Raw genomic sequence first — 17,068 nt, forward strand, 5'->3', positions numbered from 1 at the left:
TCTCTCTCATATTCACACCACTCCTGCTGGTGATGATTGTACTTGCATCACCATAAGGTTTACATATTTATTTATTTCACATTTGTTAACCGGGTTGGTCCAGCTGAGTTACAAAAAAAAACATTTTCAGTGGAGACCCAAGGAAAAAAGCTTCAATAATGTCTACAGCAATAAAAAGTAAAAGAAACATTATACATAAGAATAAATAGAATACAAACTGAAATGCCAGTATCCAGAACAAATTATAGTTGTCACATAAGAAAGTGTGAGTACTAAAAATATAAACATAGAAACAGTTTAGTTACAGTGCTGAAAAGCTAGCATGTTCTAATACTTACTAGAATTAGAAGTAATGCCAAGACACTTCCTACGTAGAGGTTGTAGAATGTGAATAGACAGAGGTATATGGAAAGTTAAGTGGGGTGATTGCAGTGACAGATCTTAGAGTTAAGCAGGTGATCTTTTAGTGTCTTTTTAAAGTTGTTGGCATGAGTTATACTTCAGATATGTAATGGGAGTTTGTTCCAGCTATGAGAGACAGAGTATTTATAAAGGTTTTGCCTATATTTTTACAGGGTTTATATGTCAGTAGTAACAGCTGGTTGGAACTATGAAAAAGACGATTGGGGGTGTAATAGGACAGAAGTTTGGAAAGTCATGGACAGGTGATGGGGTTATTGAGAAGGGTGAGAGCAGTTTGGAGTTGAGTGAGAGTAAGTTGATGTGGGAGTTCAAGCCAGTGAGGTTTCTGTAGGGCCAGGCAGTGGTGGGAGGAGTAGGGATAATTTACAGCAAATCTAGCAACTTTATTGTATGTTGATTCGAGTTTGTGAATAAAGGAAGACTGTAGGTTAGTCAGGATAGGGAAGGGATAGAGTAGGGTGGGTAATAAGAAAGTTTGAGCAAGGGCACGTTTGGATTCTGCACTAAGGTATTTTTTATTTCTGTAAAATAGACCTAATTTTTTGCACTCTCATGTTCACACCACTCCTGCTGGTGATGTTTGCACATGAGTTACCATAAGGTCTATATATGTTCCTCTCGTATCTACACATACAGGGTCTCCCACAGGCCCGGACTCAGCTACCATCACCAGATGTGAAGGTCATGTCCACACCTTCCCAACACAGACAACCTGCACTATGATGGGACTCCACTCTTCAGCCAAGGCCCTCTCATCAGAGCAGGGGACCGAGGCCGAGCTAGTTTCAAACCACAATCCCCACCCACCTCAGGACTGCTATTCTCCCTGCTTGCATTTGCTGAGCTGTAGTTAAGGCTTTACCCCTCAAAGCCAGTAGTGCAGAACACTATAGTGCATTTTTTGGCATTAAGGTTTAGGCCATTGTCCTTGGACCAGTTGCTTGATAATCCATCCCCCTGGAGTGCCTTCACATTATTGGGTACTAGAATAATAACCAGTAGTTTACAATCACCAGTACATTTTGATGACCAGAAACCTAGGATATTGGCTTATAGATAAATAAATGAAAAATTAGATCAGGGTCTAACAACTGTGCTTTGAGGAACTTTGCTTGTAATATTTTTACTTTCCAAGGTGGTGAGTGCAACTCCAATGGCAAGTGTTTTTTTTCTGACCAAGAAAAAAAACTTACCGTACTACATATGGGTTAATGTTTAGGTCCGCTAGTTTGTCAATGGTGCTTGGATGAGACATAGTATTAAAAGTCTTGGGTAGGTCCAAGTATGCTACAAGCTCTGTATTACAAACCTCAGATGCCTCAGTTACTGTTTTGAAGTCTGCAAGTTTAGGATGCCAGGATCTACTTTTGAAAACGACAATTTGTTGTGGAACTAGGCCTGTGAGATTATCAGTGTTTAGATTTATAAGGTCAGAAATGATACACTGTATGGCTTTACAGATAAACAGTATAACTGCCAGGGCCAATGGTCAGACCACCCTTATGTCTGGGCTTCATGATGGCTGCTCTCCAACTTTCAGAGGGCATGACCCATTGCAAAACTCAAGAGGTTTAGTAGATGTTCCGAAAGTCCACACTTGGCATTAATTATTAATTTACTGGTATATTAACAGGGCCCATGAAAGTCATATACTCCATTCTTCATAGGGCTATGACTTGTTTCAAAGTGATCTTGGAAAGGAGGCAGGGACTGAGGAAAAAGGGGAAAACAATTAACATTTGTGATCTGATCCATAAAGGTGAGATGTTTGTGGTAGACCCATCTCCCTTGTCCTTAAATTCTGTAACACTAACACCTAAGCACCTGTATTATATTATTATCTCATGCTTATAATGGTTCATTGATCTTTTCTCTAGCCATTTGTCCCATAATGCATACTGAAATTCTTGAAAACTAGCTAGTTCTGCTACCCTAATTACACAAGCCGCCTTTTATTTTAGCCCACCTGGCTAGTATCATTTCTACATCCTGATCAGCATTGATGGTGCAGGTTACTTTTCACGCTACGTAATAAACCCCCTGCCAGATTCCATACCCCATCTACTTATAGCACACAAATCCATGTTAAAACATTCTAAAAATTGTCATATTTGTCAGATGTTGGGCATCACAATGCACTCTCCTTACAGCCAGGCAAGAACAGGTGGTGAGGCTACCATTCACTCCTTTAGTTGCCACTAATTGTCTCCTGCTACCATACAACTCATATTAGAAAGGAAATGTAGATATGTTGCAAAGACCTGCAAGCCTGTCCCTGTTTGCTTCTTGGTTTGAATATGGCCAGGAAGGTGCTCTCGGGTAAATCCATTTCCAATATTCCCATCTCTGATGATCCAGCCATGGCCTTGATGAGTGTCAGCCCATACAGTATTAGACCTAGCAATACTGGATTATAGGCTGATATACAGGTAGAAAGCACTATCAGGTGATGAATATATCATGCCTGGGGATATCCTTGCACATCTGTAATAGGCATACCTGAGACTACATCAAGCATGCAGTTCACTGTATCAGCATCTATGTAACATGACTGCATACCTATCAAAAGGTAAATACAATTATTTGACATTGGTACTATTGTATATATTTTCTGCTTTTTAAAGTTGTTTTACAAATGTCCTTATGCTTAACATTTTCCCAGCAAAATGTTTTATTAGATTAGCATAATTAACATTACACATGGCCGATAGCCTGCCCATTTCAGATGACAAACTTTTCATCCTGTATTTGCTAATTTGTTAACTCTCGGACAAGGAGGCTGTTACACATATGAGAAACAAAATGCATTCTGACGTGTCAGTAGCAATAATAGTATCTCCAAGAAGACTTAAGAGTACTTGGCTTCATGAAAGGCTATCTGAGTAATAATCCCATGACTCAGCATTTCCCCTTTACAACAAATTCCAGGAAGCCTTGTGTAACTACCACATATCTCTGCAGTTTACTTTGCCAAGTATGCAGAAACACAGAGACTCACCCTAGAAAGAGTTAATACTGGAAACATATTTGACATCAGAACAGAAGGCAGCATAACACATTCCAGGGCAATGTGAGCAGGTTTTACTAACAAATCATGCATCCCATACAATCTGTATAATCCAGACATCTGGAAAACTTGCTATTTTACTCATTTTGTTAGATGAAGGAATGTTCATAGATGTATTCTGAAGTCCCACTGAGATAAAATTACTTTTTGTGGTGTCTGTCCTTTTCTATAGGTCTTGTTAGTGTGGTATTATTAAGTAACTGATTTACTTGCAGTAGTTCAGTGTGTACACTCAGTGAGACTAAAAAAAATCAAACTCATCAGCTTAGTCCCTAGGTAATTAAACTATACGTTAATTAGAAGGCATAGAAGATACACTGATTAAAGTTTGCTAAGGATAATTGCTAGCATCTGTGCATTGTGGTTGTTGCAATTATGTGCCTCGTCTTAAATTCTTTTGAGTCCACCTGATAGTATATGAGGGAGGTAATTTAACAAGCAGTAATCATAGCAGCTGTTTTGGGTTTGTTTGTGTTGCTGCTATTTTTTTCTCTTAGTAGTTTATCTTGTAACAAAAAGAATAAACTTACCAAATTAAAATTTGGTGAACACTAGGTTACTTATTTTTGGCAGCTTAAGTTTGAGGATATAGTCAGAGTAAACCAACAATGTGTGTTGGAAGTATTTGCAGTCTTTACCTATAATAGTTAAATTTAGACGAAGATCTACGTATGTTGTGGGGGAGTAGCCAAACACAGGCAGCAAAAACTTCACAATACATTCCTGGGCTGTCCTTAACTGCCAGCATCTGATTAGAACCATAACTCTGGCTGTAAGAGGCTCAGTAAACCTCCAAGAAACAAAATACGACTGAAATCTAAACAGGCACCCTTTATCACTACTCTGACATCTGGGTAAGAAAAGAATATGCAGAAACCCAAAAGGACTACAGAAGCTTTTGTGAGTAGTTATTTTATTTCTTATTTAATTTTGTGTTGAAAGGATGTAATGTTTTAACTGTGAATTTTATGTTTGGTGCTTTGTATTATACTGAAAGAAAACTCGGGACAAAGTATGCTGCTTTGTTTTAAGATGCATGCAGTGTAGTGTCCTGATTTCTTTTCTCTCTCCTCCTATTGAGTGTGACAGGTTGTGGTTGTTTAGTTATGGCTTATGATACTAGACTTGTATGTAATATTTTTCTCATGCTGACCATATATTACACTAATATTAAGGAGGAAAGTTGAGAGCAGAGCCATTTAAATTAAGAAATACATGATTGTCTCTAGGTTTTATATGTTTTGTGCTTCTGCTAGCAATTTAAGATGCTGACAAAATGTAAATATCCTTTTTGACCCTGGGCCAGGCCCACTGGCTTGTATTTATTTTCACTAGCATGTTACTAAGCAATATCTGACTCCTATGTCAGATGTACAGGCTTCTCCTTATGAGTTAATATATTGATACATTATGGTGTGTGTACTAGACATGAACACCCCCCCCCCCCTTTGTAGTATAGCTTTATTTAATTTCTCAGAAATGGATTTCTGTTAGCATTCTACTAATCACCACACCCATAACTTTAACTTCTGTTTTCATGTATGCTAAAAACTTTTAAAATAGTAACATATGAATATGAGGAGCTAGATTTAAAACAGAAATTGGTACCTTCCACTGGGAAATCTATGGAAGTGTTAAGGACTTGCTTTGTGGAGTGTGAATGACTGGCTCGCTTTTTTTTCCCCCAAATACAGTTGTCCGTGACTGATAAGCGGCAGTAGTTTTTCTCTCATTCAAAAGGATTTTAGCTGTGTGTGTGGTGGTAGTGGGGGGAGGGAGTGTAGTTTGCTATTTTAGCCATAGAAAATGGCATTGTGCACTATAGTGTACATTTTACTTTGCTCCTTTTTGAAGTTCATGATTGCCTATAAACACTTAACAGGAATATATTCTCCCCAACTCTAACCTGTAGTAGTTGGGAAAGCTTTGACATAGAGAAGCTAAATGTCTGCCTAGCCATACTAAAGCACAGTCTAACCACACCACATATTGTAATTGTTTTTTTTTTTTTTTTTAACATAAAGTCTCAAAGCAATTTAGTCTTGTAACATAGAGCTGTAACACTTTTGTTATAGCTGGTGACGGGCAGACTTCATTTATGTAATGGCTGTGCAATATTTTACTAAAATGACAAAAGTAGGAAGAGTGGCATTCTGATTTCAATTGCTGTGAACACTTGCGTCTCACTCTCAAGGCAATTGCTGGTGCAATGAAAAGCAGGGTATTGTACTAATACTGTGTGTTGCTGATACTGCTAGATTTTTATGGGAAATGTTTAGGGGTAGCCTTGCTGTGTCTATGTAGCAATGTTTTTGTGGGCTGTCATTCCCACATTTTTTTGTATACTGCTTTGTATTCTGTGGCTGTTTTACTTTGTTCTCTCTTCATATGTACTTCAGCCTGTGCATAGTTCCTACCTATGCTTGTTATTGAGAAAATAGTACAAATGTGGGGAACAGTGGGTTAAATGCCAAAAGACTCTTGTTTGTAGCATACTTGAGCCTATAACTGTTCTGGTGTTCCTAAGTGGTAGCCAATAGGGGTTATTTTGCTTTGGAGGTAGAAATGGCTATAGACTAAAGGCTTAATATTGCAAGCCTTGCTGTCAAAAATCTGAACACTTGTGTAAAGTATTGGTAGACTCTACCCATCTGAGATCCTCACTTTCTACCAGAAATATTTATAAGGCCCCAGGTACATGTATTAAAGGCTTAACTTTAATGCCATTTATGGTTTAGGTAATGGCTGGAACCTTGGGCAAGCCGTATGAATGGGTTGTAGAGGATCCTTGGAGAGAACCGCTTTCATGTTTTTGATTACTTGCAGGCATATATACTGTAGTAAATGTCCTATTTGTAAGAATGTGGTCGCTACACTTCACTAGCTCAAACTGATCAATAAATAGGGTGTACTTGCAAGCATCCTTTTAGACTCTCTCATAAAAGATGGCTTATCTGTAGAAGATGCTGTTTTGTCTAGCCTTGGAGAGTAACTGGATGATATTGGTCTAACCACTGTCCTCACAAAAGGACACTTGGTTAAGATGTACTTGAGGAATATTGGTAAGCAATACTGTTTAGATTCCCAAACGATGCACGTGTATGGTTTGGGTCGGACTCGGAGTGGAAATAGCTGTGACATGCCTGTACTGCTTAGGATTTTAGGTGAGAACTACCACATAAGAGTAAAGGGCATTTAGTATGGCAGCATAATGTCAGAATCTTCATAGGCAATGCTTCAATAGTTGTGTGGAAGGCAACCCGAGCTGGATTAAGGTAACTATAAATTCAGGAAGTTTGGCTGTGGGATGTTGGTCAGTGGTATTTTAGGCAAGTTGAGCTGGATTAAGGTAACTATAAATTCAGGGAGTTTGGCTGTGGGATGTTGGTCAGTGGTATTTTAGGCAAGTTGTTTTACTTCAAAAGTACACAGGAAGAATGGGCTGCTTGGTATTGTTATAATTTATAGGCAGACTATGTTGCATGCATAGTATTTACTACATATGGGAGTGTAATGAGATCACAGCTGGTATAGGATGCAGTTTTGTAAATGTGTGCAGGATTACTACCCTGTCGGTGGGGCTTATGATCAGTGTTCTGCATGTCTGCTTCGGATCTTACAGCATTGTCCTGGCAAATTTGAGTAGACATGCTATAGAACACCCACATATCTTGAGGTGTAGGAGTACTGCTCATTCTTCAACTTAAGCATTTTTACACAATTTCCTTCTTGTTTTGGACTTGCTGGGGAAGAGAACTGACCACTTGTACTAGGTTTCTTATCTGGCATGGTCAAAACTGCACAGAGCTATACCTGTTTTAGGTGCTACCTTGCCGTTTCAATGACAGGAAACTGTATGTTTTGCTGTGCCTTGACTAGATAGGTCTCTGTAGAAGGTTATACCCTGCATTTGTCTAATTTACTCATTACATGCTATGCATCTATGCCAAAAGTCAAAGCTTTCAACTTTTTATAAGACCATGGTCAAGTTTTGGAGATCTCTTGACAGATTTTGTGTTGTGATGCAGGAAGCCACTTTCCTGACTTATATTTGCATGCAAGATTTATTAAGGTGCTTCCTTGGGTAGTCTTAGTCATGTGATTACCATCCTAACCTAGAGTGCTAATCTGAGGCCATTTTAACACTCTGCTCTGGAAATATTGATCCACACAAATACTAATATCAGTAACGGATATTAAATTTGCACCTTGGTTTATTTCATAACCTTTAATGTAGTGCAAACCTGGAAATGAGACTTCCCCTGAATTTACTTGCTCAAAGTCTTCTAGACTTTCACACAATTGAGGCAAACAAAACTGCTAGATATACAGCATTGTTAAAGCTGACTGTATATTGTGCATCTGTCTAGCTTTTTGAGCTTAAAGTATCCACACAATTGGCACTTCCCCTTTTCTGCAATCTCTTATCCTAAGACAACTTCTTAAATTCTAAGTTCTCGTGCAAGTTATATTTCATATTTTTAGATTATCTGAATGGTCACATTTGTTTCCAATGGCTTTAGGAATTTTTTTTGGGGGGTGTCTTTGGGAATGTTCCCGACAAATCCCTTGGAAATTTTAGAATTTTTTTATAAAGCTTAAATTGCCTCTTAATGAAGTGGGATATTAATTTCATAAAATTAAGCAAAACTGCCAAATTTTAGTTCCGTTACTGATTTGATTTTTTTTTTTTTTTTGTTTCAAAACCACACTCTAAACCTCAAGCATGCTTCCTAACTTTTATACAAAAAACTGCTATGAAGGACTTCACAAATAAGCAGAGTATGGGTAATGGACATTTTCAGCTTGTACAACATTCCTTTAGTACTGAGACCCAATGTAAATTTATTTTACATTTGTTAACCGGGCTAGTCTGGCTGGATACATGTCCATTTTCAGCAGAGGCCCGAGGAGAAAAGCTCCACTAATAGACTACGACAATACATGAGGAATACTTTACTAAGTAGCTCAATCTTTTTTAACAAAGAACAAACACAAAACAAATCAAAAATGTACAACAGAATACAGATTGTCTTGACTAACTTAACTAGGTTACAGTAAGATTATGATCAAAGTTCACATCATGTGGCTGAGGAGATAAGTTCAGGCACCAGAATATACAGTTGAGTAAAGGATATCTGAAGTGTAGGTACGTAAAAATTAATCATTGGTCAGAGGTAGAGGAGAGCATTGATATTAAACAGAGTGAAAGAAAGCTAGTAGTTAGGCGTGCTAAAAAAAGCAAGTTAGAAGGTAAGGAGAAATGTTGGTAGTAAAATTAAGGGAAAAAAGGGATAAGAGGAAAAAGAAAAGTGTGGGTAGAGTATGTTTAGATAGGGTAATGGTATTTTATCAAGTTAACTGTAAAGAAAGTAAAGTTAAACAGGAGAGTGAGGTATATAGGCAGTGAGACAAGGGAAAAGGGTGAAGGACCAGAAAGGGGGCTAAAAATGTTAGTTTAGGTAAGAATGGGAGAGTAAAGAAAGAAAGATGCAGACTGTTCAGAGTAATGACCAGTAGAAGGCTCAGTCAGGATTAGAGCAGGGGCAGAGCCAGTGGATTTGTAGGTGGTTTTTTATCTGTTTTTTGAAAAGGTGACATGATGTTAGGGAGGTCAGTTCAGTGGGAAGTTTATTCCAGTATGAACCGATAGTGTTTGCAAATAGGGAATCACCTGATTTATTATGAGATTTCAAGGTAGTAACTAATAGCTTGTTGGCTGATCTGAGTGTCTTGAGATTCTTATAAGGTGTGATGACATTATTTAGTATTGGAATGTTGGAAGGGTGAGGCATATTTGGATGTTGCAATAGACGAACTTAGAGTAATGCAGACAAATCCAGTAATACAAAGCCATTGTCATGCAGTACTGCCTCTGTGCCTTTTGTATACCTGAACCCTGAGAACTTTCTAAATTCTCGAAAGAAATGCCTTCTGAGTTGTAACTAGGGTGGGTTGAAAGGAAGTTATCCAGCTGCTTGTGTGTCATGACTGCAGTAAGGCAAAAAAAATGTATACAGATGCATTTTGTGCTTATGGCTGAAAGTGCTTATTGTGTTGGTAACTGCAGGCTGCTACTGTTACGAACATAGAGGAGGTATGTTTGCACCCCAACTTTGAAGTGGTGGCAGCTATTGTTGCCCTGTTTAGGTAGGGCATCAGACACATCCCACAGTTTCATTTTGGGGAGTGGGGAACTGTACTATAAGGGTCAATGATGGAATGATCATAGTTAGCTTTTTATCTAAATGTATTGTCAGTCATGATATTGCCTATTTGTGATACTTTTTTATATTGGGAAAGTAGAAAAACTTGTCATTAGACGTACCAGATACCCTTTATAAGCCACTCCACTGCTATGACTTGTACTTGTGTTTTTAGATTAATGTATTAAACAAATGTAAATATGGCCTCAACCACATAAAGCCTGGCCTTTAAGTTGAGGCCACTAATCTTTAATGTACAAAATGCTATTAGTTTTTACTAGGTCTTGTGCTAACTGAGGAAGCATCCTACAGTGGAAAGGCTTGCATATGGATTTGTTTACAAAGTATTATCCTGTGTTACTCTAGTTTGCTTGCACCCTTCAATCCCTTTGAACAAATATTGGTTATAACTGCCAAGACAACTTATCCAAACTACAGAATGTTTCCCCACTAGTCCTTCAAGCTTGCAGGTGTGCAAAGCATTAACACTTACAATCAGTAGTTACAGAAACTAAATTAAAACTAGTTTGAACCTCTTATGGATAACTTTACCATTGCTTTGATTCTTTTTATATTTTAGTAATTAAAATTTTGATTAGAAGATTAGGGCTCTCCTCCTAACCTCTCTCAGAGTCTGAGGTGTGGTGCTTTTTCCATTCCATTAAACTGCTGTCCATGTTAGCTGGGATTTCTTGCCTTTGGTTCTTTTAATGTGTGATTCAAGTTTTAATCTAACGTACCATTCCCAAACTTGACTCCTTTCAAACTTTCTCAGAAAATCCCATCTACTGCTTTACATATTTGTGTAGGTGAGAGGGACCAAGATCAGAAATGGTGTTTTAATGTGTTGGTAACACTTGGGGTGGGGGGATCAACTCTGGGCTGAACAGGAAAATCCAGGTAGAACAGTGTTCTAGTTTGAGCTGATAGTCATCCAGCCTTTCTGTATCCTGATTTCATGTTGGTCAGAACTAGTTTGATTTTTTTCATCATAGTTCTCTAACTCTTAGACGGAGAACTGTCCTAATTGAAAGTGGCCCAAAAAATAGGCGTACTTTAAACATTGCTGAAAAGTAGCTAAAATAACGGTTCATATCCTTTAGAAAATTAATAAGTCAAATGTGAGAAATAAAATCACTACATTATGTGCATAATCCACTTGCCAGGAAACCACATTTTATGGGGACAGACTGAAATTTTGAAGCAAAAATCGGGACAATTGAGGGGTATGCTTGTCATTGCTAAGCAATAGCTTTGGTTCAAATGTACTATTAAATGGAGTGTATCCCGCTAGGATGAAGGTTTGCATGTGGATGTGCAGTGGTCTGTAGTCTTACTGGCATGTAAGACAGCATGGCTCTGGGGCAGAACAAACCATAATAAACTTTGGGATAACCATTATGGCAAACTTGTGTGCATCAATGCTCACCTATACTAGATATGACCCTTCTGTTCTTTCAACATTTTCTACTGTCCCACTGAGGTGTGTTCTCCTTCCTCTTAATCAGAAACTGTTGTATTTGTTGTTTTGTGGAAGAGCCTAAAACTAAATTCACAGAACAAAGCCAAGCCATAGCTTCATGTTTAGGGCTAGTTAACTTTATCTGAATCTGTTCTACAAGCTACTTTTCAAAATGTTGGCTCCCTGTACTATTATTTTAAAGCTTCATTCTCAATGGAAGTGTAGTGTCCAAGGTGGTAGTGTTGCCAATTGGTGTGTTTTATTAAAAAAAAAAACTTTAGCTGCTTGCTAAATTCAAAACAGGTTGTGCAAGAGATCTGCATGCAGCTGTGTACACGTATCGTACAGATGAGTCTTTTGAAATGTAATGGCTTTACTGCTTGGACCAGTGCTAGTCTCTACACTTGAAATTTGGGGCTGCGTGTCCTACAAAGACTATGGCTTTTGTTTTGACATCTGCTGTACGACTCCTTTACTGTGGCTTGCTTATACAAGCAGCACAAGGGTGTTGTATAGTATGTGTGGCTGGGCTACCTAGAAGCCTTTAGCCTGTAACCTGGATGTGGTATCCCCTTAATTCATTGTCAGATGTATTCCAGGAATACAAACCTTTGAGTTGAGGTGTTTTTAACGTGCTTGCCTTTAGTTTTGCATTGAGTAGCCCCTACCTTTTTAGGCAAGGGAAGAACAAAATGTCCCAAGAGATCTTGTATACTCTCCACATTAATGAATACCATGTTTTTTCACTTTCAGCATTGCAGGGAAGCTCAACAATATACTAGCATTCTAGGACTCTCCTTTCTTTTTTTTTTCCCCCTCTTAATGCGTGCTTGGCTTCTAATGTGACTCATTTATCAGGATAAATATTTTCCATGACCTTTTGCTATAAGCATGCCTCAACTGTCCAGAGTTTTGCTTCATACTTTGTCCTTTTCTCATTTTTTGGATTTCTTCCAGATTGAGGACTGGGGTCACTAATGGCATACACATGTGACTTCATAGGTTCATAAGGAAGTACTAGGCTAGTTGCCCTTGCAAGCCATTTTAAGCCTAGTAATTTTATTTGTGCCCAAAATCTATCCTACTTGGTTATAGATCGCCTTGGCCATCACATGGGTCAATAATTTTTTTATATTGCCCCTAATGAGAATAACTGATAGTGCTAGATGAGGGGATCCATGCATGGGCTAAAGCATTTAGGAGCTGCATTTCTCCATTAGTAGTGCAGGGGGTAGTTGTGGGGTAAACTGTCTTCCATCTATAGATGCAAGTTGGGCTTAAAATGGACAGGTACAAACTTTTTGTGTGGATTGGGAGTCTGTTCATAGTAGTGGTATCCTCTGAAATATACCCGTTCCTCCAAACTGTTGCATTGTATTGTTGCAAAAGAGGTTTAGATCTCTTGAGAGCATTTTTGATGCCATTAGATTTAATGCACATTAGCTAGTTGGTCTGCAATGGGTTGGAGAAGGTCTTTTAAGCCAGACAAGGGTCATCTTAGTCTGTAGGCTAGAGTATAGTGACAAGGCTTTGAGTTGGTCCATGTAGGGAATGTTTAGGCCTTGTATCCTCCAAGTAGGGCATCTGTGGGCAATCAGTTCATGTCTGGACATAAGGGGGCATTAGTCAATGATCCTACTAATGAGGGCTGAGTAAAGGGAACAATGCCATCACTAGATCTGGACACATTCCCTTTGATCAGAAGAGTGGGGGTCAGTCTGTTAACTGACAGACTTGGCTTCCTCTGTTTTTACAGGCAAGTCTTGGAATCTGACCAATGCAAAACCCTTGCCAAGCCTCGCCTTCATGAAGATTGGCTGTTTTTTTTTGTCCCTACCGTTATTTTTGGGATTGGATCTCTTGGGCATGCCAATTGGAAGAAATCCATCTGGGACCGATTTTAAACACTGCTGTTGTAAACTTTTGCTAGCTTTTCAAGAGTGTGCATGAATTTCCTTTTTCTAAAGGATAGGAGTACAATGATTAAACTTCAGTCCTTATTTTAGTAGAAAATAATTCACTGAAAAACTGATCAAAATTTGGGACAGTTGAGAGGCATTGTGCATAAATAGTGGCCTAAACTGTTAATACTAATTCAGCCTTTCTGGTAGGGTGCCAGTGTTTGTTTTTTTTTTTTATAGGGCTTTCAGTTAACTTCACATTTTTTTGTAATGGCCTAAAATGGCTAAAGATAAAGTTTTAGTTAGCAGGCTAGTATCTTGACACTTTAGATGCATATTTTGCCCTATTACAACTCCCAAAGAAAAAAATGGTTTTCTGCCTTTTCTGTAAATTTAAGTAAATAGAAGAGAACATAAATATTTAAGGAATGTCTTTGTGGCCTAGGAACCTGGTATTTTCAGAAATTTTTTTTGCAGGACCTTGTGCAAGTACAATAGATCAGAATGTAGAGAAATTACTTTATTGTCCAGTTAACATGTGTAGTCTTCTGTAAGACTGTTAAACTATTCACTAGCAGGGATCGATTTAGATGAACAATCACTGCGGAGTCTTAAATGCAAGACCAGTCCTGGTTGAGTATAGAACAGAATTTACATAATTTCTTTTTAAAGGGCCTAGGATATTGCACAACTCCAAGTATACAACAAAGTTCAGAAGGTTTTAGGATGTTTGGATAACTCTGGATTGCAAAAAGAGTTGGTTTAAATTCCCTACATTTATTTGTAAGAAATGGGGAGGAAATAGTTGCAACTTGGGAAAGGCTTTACAAAGGGTGAGGAATTCATACTGTAGGGAATTGGTAGAAAAATCTAAATTCAGCTAAGTATTGAAATATTGTAAAAGGAGAATGGGGAAGGGAAGCAAATCTCCTACAAATAAAGGGATTTGTAGGAAGCAAATCCTACAAATAAAGGGATTTGTGGGAACAATATGTGGAGAATAGTGTTGAGTGAATAAAAAACATTGGCACACGAAAGTATTTTTGGTTACTGTTTTATGTAGCTGTGCCATAATTAATGAATTGTGGCCAAAATTGCAAGTTGGGCAGATGGGGTGGCGGCAAAGACATCAACTATTTTTATGCAAAATCTATTCTATAGGTAAGTGAATATTTTCACTAGACTTGTAGGACCAGATTCCAGAAGGTCTACTTTCAGTGTAATATGTTTTTGCCATGTAATGCACCAAAATCACTTGCACAGAGAGCAAGTCTTGGAATTGGGGCAGGCTTATACCAATGTGATTCTCTTACAATGTGTAAACATTTGAAATCTTGCCCATAGTATCTGAAAATACCAGAAAATCAAAAACTTAAGAGTAGTTGTATTTTCTGTGAAGAAATCTGTTTTCATCAATTTTCTTTGGCATCAATAGGCTTTGAGTATATTTATAAGCAAGTTGTAGGACATAATGATCAGCAAGAAACTGCACACGAATAGCCATTTCTTAAACTGTCTGGTTGCGTTATATGGCCCATGTGACTTGTGCAGAGAACAGTGGGTGCTGTTGATATAAGCCAGTATATGGAAATTCACAAGTTCATAGGAAGTTGCTAAGCTAGCAGCCCTAGAGCCCTTACAAAGAGTGAGTTTGATAAACACTTTACTAGTCCTGTTTATGGGGGGACACCAGTGCCACCCCCCCCCAAGGGTGAATTTACAGTCTCCTAACCATTTGTCTAGGTCTCCTTTTTTGAATGGGGTTGATGAGGTGCTCTGCTCCACATTTTTCAGAGGAGATGCATGCTGTCACTGTCACAAGCAGGCTAGGTTGGATCTGTAGAGGGAGTGGCTCTTGTGCCATTCGACTTGTGGATATACAGCATTTCTGTTATGGCAGGGTCACAGACTGACCCTATAGGCCAGGGGGACAGAGCTTTCAGTCTAAGTTATGTTTTGGAGGACTGTTTTCTTGGTGAGCAAACTTCTGGTCTCCAGCTGCTGCAGGCATCTGAGGTACATGCAGAAGTGAGCATTGTACTCTTAATGGTACAGGGAGTGGTAGAACATCCTCAGACCTGTATGTGATGCCCTTAAGAGATGCACAACACAGGAAGGCTTTTCCTTACCACTGGAAACTTTATGGTTGAAGTTTAGGTTGCTATCTACTGGTGTTCAGATGTTGCACCTCTGGGTCTGAACTTGGTGGGGGGGGGGGGGTGCTGCCAATATTGTAATTGTCAGTGAATTCCACTTTACCAAAGGGGATGATGCAATTGTTGCATTTAGAATGTGGCTTTGGCACCAGTTGTTTGTCTGTTAGCCCCGCCTATAATATCATTGAGGGACTCCATGATTACACCAAATTTGAACTTGGTAAGCCAAAGGCTGTTTACTTTAGCATGGACTTCCAAGAAATAGATTCCAAACGGGAAAGGTTCCACCATGTGTTCTGGTATGCCACTAGTGATAAGTCTACTGGTAGAGTTGGAATCACCAACTTTGACTGCTTTCTATGAGCCAATAGATCACCCATCTAGTGAGATGCAGATTGATCCTTAGCTGAGAGTTCTCAATGATACTGAGTTGGGATTGTGTCAAAAGCCTTGGCTTGGTCAAGATGGGCAGTATGCACAGTCCTGGACCTTCATCCAGGTCTTTGAAGCTTAATTGGTTTAACCATGCTCTACCCTTGAAGCCAAACTGGGTTGTTCTAGAGTTTGAAGTTTGCTTATGTCCGTAAGTTCCATGATTCTTTCCATGGCCTTACAGATGAGGCTGGCTAGATCTATAGTTCCAGGGCCAGCTTATGGCCCCCTTTGTGCAAGGGGATTACTGTTGCTGTTTTCATTCTGCTGCTACAAAGCCAGTTCTCTGGCTATGGTTAGAGAATGGCAAGTGGGTCAGCTAGATCCATTTTAGATTGCTTAGTAAGCAACCTGGGATGTTCTCTGGAGGATGTGACTTTGGCCATGGAGAGCACAGATGTAACTTTCTGTAGAAATGCCGAGTAGATTACCAGTACAGAGTACTGGTTTCGGATATAGTTGGGGGGGAGGTGAAGCTTGCAGCAAATCTGTCAGCCAGCAGGCTGGCAATGCGCACAGCAGGGCATTCCTTTATTTTTCAGACCTAGTTTAGAAAATGCCTTCTGACTTGCTTCATTCTGTCATTCTTCAGCTGCAGAGGCAGTTTCCTCTTGCACTTGGACATCAGTTTTTTGTTCAGTCTTGATTTATAATGGGGCATTTCTGTAATCTCTGCATAGAAGTAATCATTGTCTGTGATTGCAGGGCATTTATTTAAACCATCATTTAGTAGGCTGCAGTTTGCAAAGTGTAGGGTTATGTGGTCCAGTAGTTCAAATGACTTTTTACAGTCTGACCTTGCCAGGGAGAGGGCATCACACAGGGCAGTGACCACCCACATTGGTGAGGTAGCAAGTCTGCATAAGCAGCTCTAATGTCCTTGACGATCTGTTCCAGAGCATTTGCATTGAGAGTCCAGAAACATTTAGGTGAGCATGTGTATGCTACCTAGTCAATAAAGGGATAATTGAAATTTCCCATGACTTGAGGTGTTGCATTTACTGGAGTCACTTTGCCATACAGCACTGTCAATCTCGAGGGGTACTTTGTATGAAGATGGCTATGCCTCCACCTTCAGCTCTTTCTTGCTCATTCTGAGGTCTGAACATGTGGAAGTCATTGTAGCCTTGGCACAGCTGGGGTGCTCTTAGCCTGAACCATGTTTCTGTGACTACACTGACCTCTGCAACTTCCAAGGTGAGGAGTGCCTTGGAGTGCAGTTTAGTGTTTAGATTCCTAGTGTTAAGTGGCAGAATCTTGTCTGTCAAGTGGATTTTGCTGTCAAATTGTCATTTTGACATTGCCTAAAAAGGCACTGCAAGCACTTGCTAAAATCTACAATGGCAAGAGACTAATAAGCAGCTTAATTTTTTAAGTAAAAATAAATCTGTATTGATGTTAATGGGTACCTCCAACAGAAT

The 17,068-nt window shown here is 39.1% G+C and overlaps 1 protein-coding gene across 2 annotated transcripts in view; it reads left to right on the forward strand.

Annotated features, from left to right (window-relative positions):
• The first annotated feature begins 3,913 nt into the window (after positions 1-3,913).
• Positions 3,914-17,068, forward strand: part of DAB2 (DAB adaptor protein 2) — a 472,148-nt gene continuing 458,993 nt past the window's right edge. Inside the window, exon 1 of one of the 2 annotated variants that reach the window (XM_044069830.1) lies at positions 3,914-4,390. The gene's annotated coding sequence lies outside the window, so the exon portion shown is untranslated. The remainder of the gene's footprint in view (positions 4,391-17,068) is intronic. The other variant, XM_044069823.1, reaches the window with a different exon arrangement.

The sequence above is a fragment of the Protopterus annectens genome, chromosome 1.part0 (assembly GCF_019279795.1).
Source record: "Protopterus annectens isolate FY-2018-M chromosome 1.part0, PAN1.0, whole genome shotgun sequence".
Classification (NCBI taxonomy): Eukaryota; Metazoa; Chordata; order Ceratodontiformes; family Protopteridae; genus Protopterus; species Protopterus annectens.